This window comes from Belonocnema kinseyi, chromosome 3, assembly GCF_010883055.1.
Source record: "Belonocnema kinseyi isolate 2016_QV_RU_SX_M_011 chromosome 3, B_treatae_v1, whole genome shotgun sequence".
NCBI classification, from domain to species: domain Eukaryota; kingdom Metazoa; phylum Arthropoda; class Insecta; order Hymenoptera; family Cynipidae; genus Belonocnema; species Belonocnema kinseyi.
The window spans coordinates 15,915,467-15,924,288 of record NC_046659.1 but is presented as its reverse complement, the minus strand read 5'-3'; the positions used below and the strand labels follow the sequence as shown (position 1 = coordinate 15,924,288).

The window sequence follows — 8,822 nt, the reverse complement described above, 5'->3', positions numbered from 1 at the left end:
CAAATGACGTAAAGTTTCGCCCTACAGTGAAAAAACCATTGCTTGGTGAAAAGCACATCGAAAAGCGACTTGCGTGGGCCCAGGAAAATGTTGATCGAGATTCGGACGAGGTATGTAATATTCACTGACGAGGCTTCTGTTTGGGGTTACGTGACGTCATCACATGCCTGGACACATTCAACCTCAAGATTAGTGCAGCGGACTGTAAAACATCCGGTAAAAGTGCATCTCTGGGGTTGTTTCTCGAAACATGGGTTTGGGAGATTGCACCTATTCACCTACATAACAAGATGAGAATTGAAAGCAAACTGAATGTTAAATCAAAAAGCATGAAAGAGGGAGCTCTTCTTAATATTTTGACACCAAAATCATGTCGATACACCTTACCGACTGCGAGTAAAGCCACCCACGCTTTAACTTGACAGACTGTATATGGTTGTTTTTAGTTAACCAAGGCTTTTGATATGGTCCCACATATGCTTCTCTTGTATAAAATAAAAAAACTATGGGTTTTCGGTATCTGTGCTAAAATGGATAGCATCGTATTTATTTGCTCTTGAACAGTCTGTAAATGGATTGGAAAATGAAAGATCTAAATGGAGTAACATTGGCTAAGGAGTTCCGCAGAAGTCAGTTGAGCCTCTGCTGTTTATTCTTTTTACTAATGATTTAACTACAGTGGAACAGTTCTGCATGAATATGCTCTTTTGGATGATATGCAAATCTATATCCAATGCCGGATAAAGTTAATGAGACGATTGACCTAATTAATCAAGATAATAAATGTATTTGTGATTGGACAAACACTCATAAGCTTAAGCTAAATCCTACTTAAACTTGGGTTTTAATTTTATGTAGTTCTCAGTATATTAATAGTCTAGACGTTGCTTTATTACCACCAGTGCAAGTGAACTGTATTGCGGTACCCATTGTCATTAGTGATGGTAGTCTGGGAATAATTCTAACTTCTACATTATCCTGGGATAAAGAGGTCTGAAGCATCTCCAGAAGAGTGTAGGCTATGCTTCAACAACTACAGTTTAATAAGAATTCCTTATCCACAAAATTAATAATTAGGCTTCAAATAAAACGGGCTGAACATATTGCAAGCAGTTGGGCTGGATGATTGTAGACAGTGGAAGAATTTTTTTGTGTGATCTCTTATTTATGTGATATCAAAAACCCAGCGTCCGTAATATCTTTATGTTAAATTTGTTTAAAAAGTTACTGTTACTAATCGAGAAGTTAGACAGCTAGAAAGGTTTCGGGTTCAACAGAGCAGAACTGTAACTTTTCATAAATCATTTATTCTATTGGCTACGACTTAGTGAAACAGTTTACCTAAAGAAATAGTTGATGCAGATACAGTTATCTTTCAAAAGCAGAATTTCTAAAGATATGGAATAGTAGAAATGTATTTTCAGCAATGCTTAAGTATCTAGTGTTAAGTATGTTCCTAATGTGTGTATATATATACACACACACATTAGGAACATACTTAACACTAGATACTCAAGCATTGCTGAAAATACATTATTACTATTCCATATCTTTAGAAATTCTGCTTTTGAAAGATAACTGTATCTGCATCAACTATTTCTTTAGGTAAACTGTTTCACAAAGTCGTATCCAATAGAATAAATGATTTATGAAAAGTTACAGTTCTGCTCTGTTGAACCCGAAACCTTTCTAGCTGTCTAACTTCTCGATTAGTAACAGTAACTTTTTTAACAAATTTAACATAAAGATATTACGGACGCTGGGTTGTTGATATCACATAAATAAGAGATCACACAAAAAAATTCTTCCACTGCCTACAATCATCCAGCCCAACTGCTTGCGATATCAAAAAGTTTTAGGACTTTATTTTTTAATCAAAAATACAAGTTTATTAATCCTAATTGATATTGTCCCCTTCAAAGTACTCCCCATCGACTGCCATGCACTTATGCCAGCGCTTGATCCAATCTTCGAAACATTTTTTATATTCGGTTTGCGATATAGCCATCAGAGCCATCTTCGATTTTTCCATGACCTCATCTCGGGTGCTGTAACGCGTTTCGCGGAGCGGTTTTTTGAGTCGAACAAACAGGAAAAAGTTGAATTCGGTGGTTGCTGGATGGTATTCGTTTCGTTTTTAGCAAAATGCTCACGGATAACGATAGCATTGTATAAAGTCGATGACACTTTTTTTGGTGAAAAATCGAAACCACACACAAGGATAGATGTACACAATACGGCGTCACTTCAGTAAACGTCAAGCTATCAAGCTGAAATCTAACAGAACGTCAATGATACTTCTAGCAACACAACAAAAAAAGAGGAATTGAAATAGGCCGAACGAGAGTGCCACATTATAACGAGTCTGAAAACTAGGTACAGTCTTAAGGCTAAAATTGGAACGATTCTTAGTGATTTCTATCTCCCCTAGATGGCGTATGTGTTGATGCTTGTGTGGTAGAAGGGGAAGATCAGGAATATAGGAACATGGCGGACATGTAAATAACGAGTGAGTGATTATATTAATCACGTCTCCAAATTATTTACATTTTCTTTTTGAAGCAAATTTAGATTATTTTTATTTTTAAACTGAAAAATAGAACAATCTGTTTTGGATGGTACTCAAGTGTTGGGCTTAATGTCGCTGTTTAAATATTTTGTTCATTTAGAATTATGGGATGAATAATTTGCACAAGCAAACCATTTCATGTAATATCAAAAAAACTCTATGTATTTTTGATCATGCGCTATTTGTTTTTTTATATTGCATAAAATGGTTTTTTACGTAAATTATTCTTCCTGTAAATTTAAATTTAAAAATATACTATAATTTGCATGGTATGAGTGGTGGAGTGAGGTGGACGGGTTGCCGGAATAGAACTGTAGTTTGTTCTATCTCCACTAGATGGCACCACTTCGTTGCTTTCCTAAGTTCATATTCTTTAACATGGGACTGTACGCAGTGTGGTTGGCTCAGAGTTATTAAACAAATCGAAAGAAATATACAGTAGCTCTAGTGAATCTTTAAATACGAACTCTGAAAAGTCCAACTTTAAATATTCACTTTTGGCTGGTTTAATTTCAAGTCATGTAAGCTGAACACGTTCAAGTCACAGGAATTTATGAAAAAAAGTTACCATTTTCGCTTTAAAATACTGCAGTTTCTAAACTGATAAAGATATCACACTTTTTCTTTTCGAGTTTACAAGTTCTTTCCATTCTCTTTCGAAATTGACAACAGTATTCGGAAAATTCTTAAAACACACGAAATGGTGGCGTTATGGGTTACCAGTCTTAAATGTTCAAATAATTATAACTTTGCCAGAAATATTTTTCTAGCAAATCGATGAAATACCTGTCATACAAAATCCTTCGAGAAACAACATATTTCATTCGCAGATCATTCTGTGGCCTAAACGCGTTCAGCCTGTATGATTTGAAATGAATTGGGCCTTTTGTATCATTCTACCTTTAGATGTCTTTATAATACATATATTTTAAGGCATCTCTAATCAATTGAGAAACCGGATCTAGAATCCAAATGGTAAGTGAGTAACCGGATTTTACGTAAACAAATAATTCCACAATTCAATAGTATTTTGAAATTGAACTTTTGTGAACGTGAAAAAAATAGACAGTAAAGACTACGAGGATTATGGAGAAGCTGATGGACATATCTTTGATGGGTGAGACTCCAAGTCTACTCATTGTGCTGGGAAATGAGCATCTGGAAATTTGTGAGCGTTCCGAATTTGAAAATGTTTATTTTGTAATAGTCTCACGTGTTACAGAATTTATAGAACAATCCGCTTAAGTAATGCGACAGCCTCGACTTCTGGCCAAGTAAAAATTCCGTCTCACGAACAACAATCTCAACCCTTATCTACAAATAAGGAGTGGATTCGTGATCCATATAAGACAATCGTACATGATTAATCAGGATGTTTAAATATCCAAAATTTTCATGATTTAAATTCTATGCTGATAGCATTTGCAGAACGTGTCTATACTCTTAGTATAGTCACTACACTCTAGCGTGGCAAGGACTTTTGTATCGACATGCAGATTCAAGGTCACTTGTACATTCTGATGGTGAAGCTCTTTTTGATTTGGCTGTGATAACAAAGGTTTTTTTCAATGTTCTGAAACACCTAATTGACTATGCGAACAATCATTTACACATTAGAATCTATAGTAGAAGAAATTGGGATCAGGATAAGTTACTTATTTCCTTGCTAACCACGAAATTTAATTTTGCAACAAAAACAGAATGGAAGAAACACGGCTAGTTTAGAAGCGTGAGAAAGCAATATGATTCAACAAAAAACAACGGTTGAAGATATGATTACGTTTCTGAAGAATCATTGTGAATATTTGCACCAGGCTATTACTGAAAAGCCGGCATCAAATGATAGAAATAATTAAAAGAAACCAGGTACAAAAATAGGAAATTCTAAGCTTTCTAAATGAATTACTTCTCATTACGACTAAGAAAGTATGCCCTTTCTGGCAGGAATTTTACATACTATACACTTGTGAAAAATTAAGGAGGCTTTCGGTTGAATCTAGGAGCGATCTAGTTAGAAAATTGCATTTTCATTTTAATTTTTTAACTCCTGGTCATTGGAATCTGCAATTTTACGTCGATCCATGCAATAAATGCTATAGGAAAGAAAATTTCCTTCTTTATCTTGATAATTTTAAGCCTAAAGAAAAATCTGAATATGATTCTGAAAAAGAATCCATTACGAATTCAGATGAAAGATTACAACTCACCGTCGAGCAAGTTAGTCCCGTCGTCAAAAATGATCTGATATCTATTATATTGCGTTTTTGTCAACATCTCATATCTGTTGACATTGCACAGGTGTATAGTCCAATTAAAATTAGTAAAAACTAACAGGTATTTCAAGGAATTCTGTGGAAAGTGGACCCATCTCTTTCAGTTCGTCACCATCGCTTTACAACTATCGCATACGAGACCGCGTTGGCTCTGTACTTAGCCATGCGAGCCTTGCGAAAATTTGGAGAAGAAAACAAGGAGACTTATCCTGCGAAACGTATTTTTCGACATCACAGCAAATTTCTTAATTTGATAAGATTCCTAGGACTTCAGGATTATTCTGGAAAGCGGAAGCGCAAGAGACTCAATATTTGGTTAAGGAACTTGGACAAGAAAATAACGAATCGAAGTATTTCATCCACTACCTCAAAAATCTTCGGTCTTTTCGGCTTGGTGGGTCTAGTTGTCTCACGTGTGAAAATTCTTCTTAAAAAATCTCGGTGCCTCGTATTGAGCTTCAGGCTGCATTACTTCTCTCACGATTAACGGAAACACGAACTTTCAGGTTGGAATTAAAATTTGAAGAAAGTTATTTCTGGTTTGATTCTACAATCACCCTCTATTCGATTAAATCGCCACCTAGCCACTGGAAATCATTTATCGCTAACCGCACGAGTGAAATCCAAGAACTTAGAGGCAATAATTGTAAATATGTCATTTATAAATAAAATCCAAAAGACCTTGTTTCTCTTGGAACTGAGCCAGGAAATCTACGAGATCACGATCGTTGATGGAAAGAACGAGATTGGTTATTAGAGTCCACGGAAAACTAACCCTTTCACTAAAAGCAGATCACGTCGATACTTCACCTGTACTTTAAAACGGAAAATGCGAGCGTATCCTTTCCGTATCATGCAACAAATACTTTAAAAACAGCAACATGGGCATTTATCTTGTTGCAATTCGGATTCTACGTTAAATTTTCCATTAGAATGTCACGATGTTATTGCAATCGTTTTTTTTTCAGCGTTAAAAACATTACAAATTATAATACCTATTTTTTACACGGGCAAAAGGTGGCTTCAATCACATTTACTTTTAGTAGCAGTTGATAGGCCTTATCCATCGGTAACTTAAAATTTTGGTTGGGTGCTAGCGACATACAGTGGAAACCTGAGAAAATAAGGCTGCGACGCAAATGGTAACATACTACTGAAGCGATTATGCATGCGCTTCAAGTCACCTTCATCAGAAATTAATGACATTTTTTTAAATTTTGAACGTTTCAAAAATACTATTGAAATTACTCCAAGACATTTAAATGGAAAATTTGATGTAGAATCCGAACTGCAATAAGTTAAATGTCCATCGTGCTATTTTTTTTAGTTTGTGTTGTATGATACGGAAGGGATACTATGTGGATACTATAAAGATACGCTGTAGAGCATCCTTTCCGTTCACTCGGTCCGCTAGGGTATTGCCCTACTGAGAATTACTATATAGGTTCCTATATAGGATCGTACATAGGATCATATATGTTTCACCTATAGGTGCCACCTATAAGAAAGGACATGGGATCCTATATAGGTGCCTGTATAGTAAACTCCCTAATAAGGTGCCTAATGGTACCTAACTGATGGTACCTAACTGATGGTACCTAATTAATGGTACCTCATAGTACCTGATGGTACGTATGTCTCTAGGTGTTCCTGGAGGACCAAAAAACTTCTGCGCAGCCGTAGATGCCATAGAATACTACTGCGCTTCTGGATATGGTCCCATGCAGAAATATATACAGGATCCTATATAGGATCCTACACAGGAACCTATATAGAATCCTATGTCATTTCCTATAGGTGAAACACATAGGTTCCTATGCAGGATCCCATATAGGATCCTATGTAGGTTCCTGTATAGGAATCTATATAAGAATTTTTAATGCTTATAGCAGGATTAAAGCAAAAGCATATTGTGTAAATTGAATCCATTTATCGACACAGCTGGATGATCCAAAGTGGGTGGTCGCCTAATTAATGCGCCCATAGCCTTCAAACAAAAACACCCGGTTATTTTAGCTCCAGGAAATTTGCTTACTCTGAATATCATTGTTCCCGAGCACATTTAATTATTGCACACGGGATTTCAATCAGTAATATCATATTTAAGGACACGATATTCGCCCTTATCACCTAAAAACATGATAAAAAAGGAGGAGCTTCGAGCTACAATCGTCATACTCATCCACGATGGAAACCCTAAACACCTCCTTTATATAATAATGAATCATCGTGAAAACATTAATCCATCAGCTACGGAATTTTTTTTTGCGCATTTTCAACTCTTTCGATGTGTCAACTATATTACTTCAATTAACTTAAACTAATTGGCTAACTTACTAATTTAACTAATTAATTAAATAACTAATAGTTCAAATGACTAATTGAAACCTAACTATTTTAACTAATTCAAAAGAGATAAAACGCGTTGTACCATACGTTACCGCCAGCAGTTGATGGATTAAATGTATTGCTGTAAAAAAAGGTTATCGAAAAATTTGTGAAGTGCTTTAGAGCACAGCTCATAGTTCCAGAACATGTTATGAAAAACTTTTTTGTTGTCGAAAAATTATGAAGTCACTCAGCGAGTGAAGCTCACATTTGTATTTTCGTATACTTTGGTGTCAAGCAAATTGTGTCTATCGTTACGTTTCTCGCCGAGGAAAATGTAAAAATCCCCACTCCAACCGTGGAACTGATTTCGCGGGGGCTCGTAATGAATTAAAAGAATTAGGTTCATGTTTGTAAAATTGCGAATTTCAAGTGGCTCTTACGGATTTTTTAGCGAATGAACGGATTGTTTGGCATATGCTATCCCCAAAAGTCCTAAATTTTTATGGTCTTTGGAAAAATGCAGTAAGTACACACACAAAAACACTAAAAAAGTGTGATAGGGGAAAAACGACTCACGCTTAAAGATTTGTATATATTATTGACCCTAGTAGAGGCATGTTTTAATTGCCGTGCCTTCCTGGCAATTTCTAGTGATCCTAATTATATCATCCTGTTAGTTCCTGGTCATTCCCTTATTGGAGTCTTAGTAGCGGAAAACTCAAACCTCGATTTGTAATTGATTCGTCAAAATCAACTCAATCACTACCAGCACATTCAGTTTATGTTACAGCACTTTTGGCAGCATAGGTAGGAGGAATACCTGAGTCAACTCCAATAGCGTCACAAAGGGGCAAAGTTAATTTCTACTTGCATTGAACCAGGGTCAATGGTTATCATTCAAGATGATAACTTGCCACCTTACAAGTGGAAGATGGGTCGCATCATTTGACTTCATCTAGGAGATGATAGGGTGTCCAGATTCGTTTCCATTAAGGTCGCAGGTTCAAACATCACTAGGCTTCCGTTATAAAAAACTTATATGCTACCAATAGATACTGAATAAATTAAATTTCCTGAGTAGGGATACTCTTTTAAAGTGGGCGATATGTTCCCACGTTGTATGAATAAGCGAATATATCGAAATATTTATTTTTTATTTTTCTGAATAACTGAAATACTGCCACCGTTCAGATTTTATATTTCAGCCAGGTTTCAAAGATGAAAGTGAGTTTTTCCAACAAGCAATAAAAATTCCTTTAAATCTAGGTAATAAAGTTGCAGGAGGCCTGAGAAAGCCTGAGAAAGTGTCAGTTGACTCGAGAGTTGCGAAACGAACCGAAAAAACTTTTTAGTAGCTCTGCGAATCATTAAGTACGAATTGTTACAAGTGCAACGTTGAATGTTCACTTTAGTTACCTTCATAATAAATATACCTTAAGACATTTCTATGTTTTATTTAGTTTGTACAATTTTATATATTTTTATGAACTGTCTGCACTTTTATGAACATAGAACGTACTAAATTAATTATGCTTTCAAACTGGAAAACTTGAATATAGTGCCGTTGGGAAATATATTTTAGTCGCGCTTAGTAGCACAAATCCAAAAATAAACTACAATTTTTATAAATTTAGATTTAAAAATTAAAT

At 35.5% G+C, this 8,822-nt stretch overlaps 1 protein-coding gene across 16 annotated transcripts in view; it reads left to right on the top strand.

Annotated features, from left to right (window-relative positions):
• Positions 1-8,822, top strand: part of LOC117170335 (furin-like protease 1) — a 1,188,597-nt gene that overhangs the window by 49,992 nt on the left and 1,129,783 nt on the right. The window lies entirely within an intron of this gene.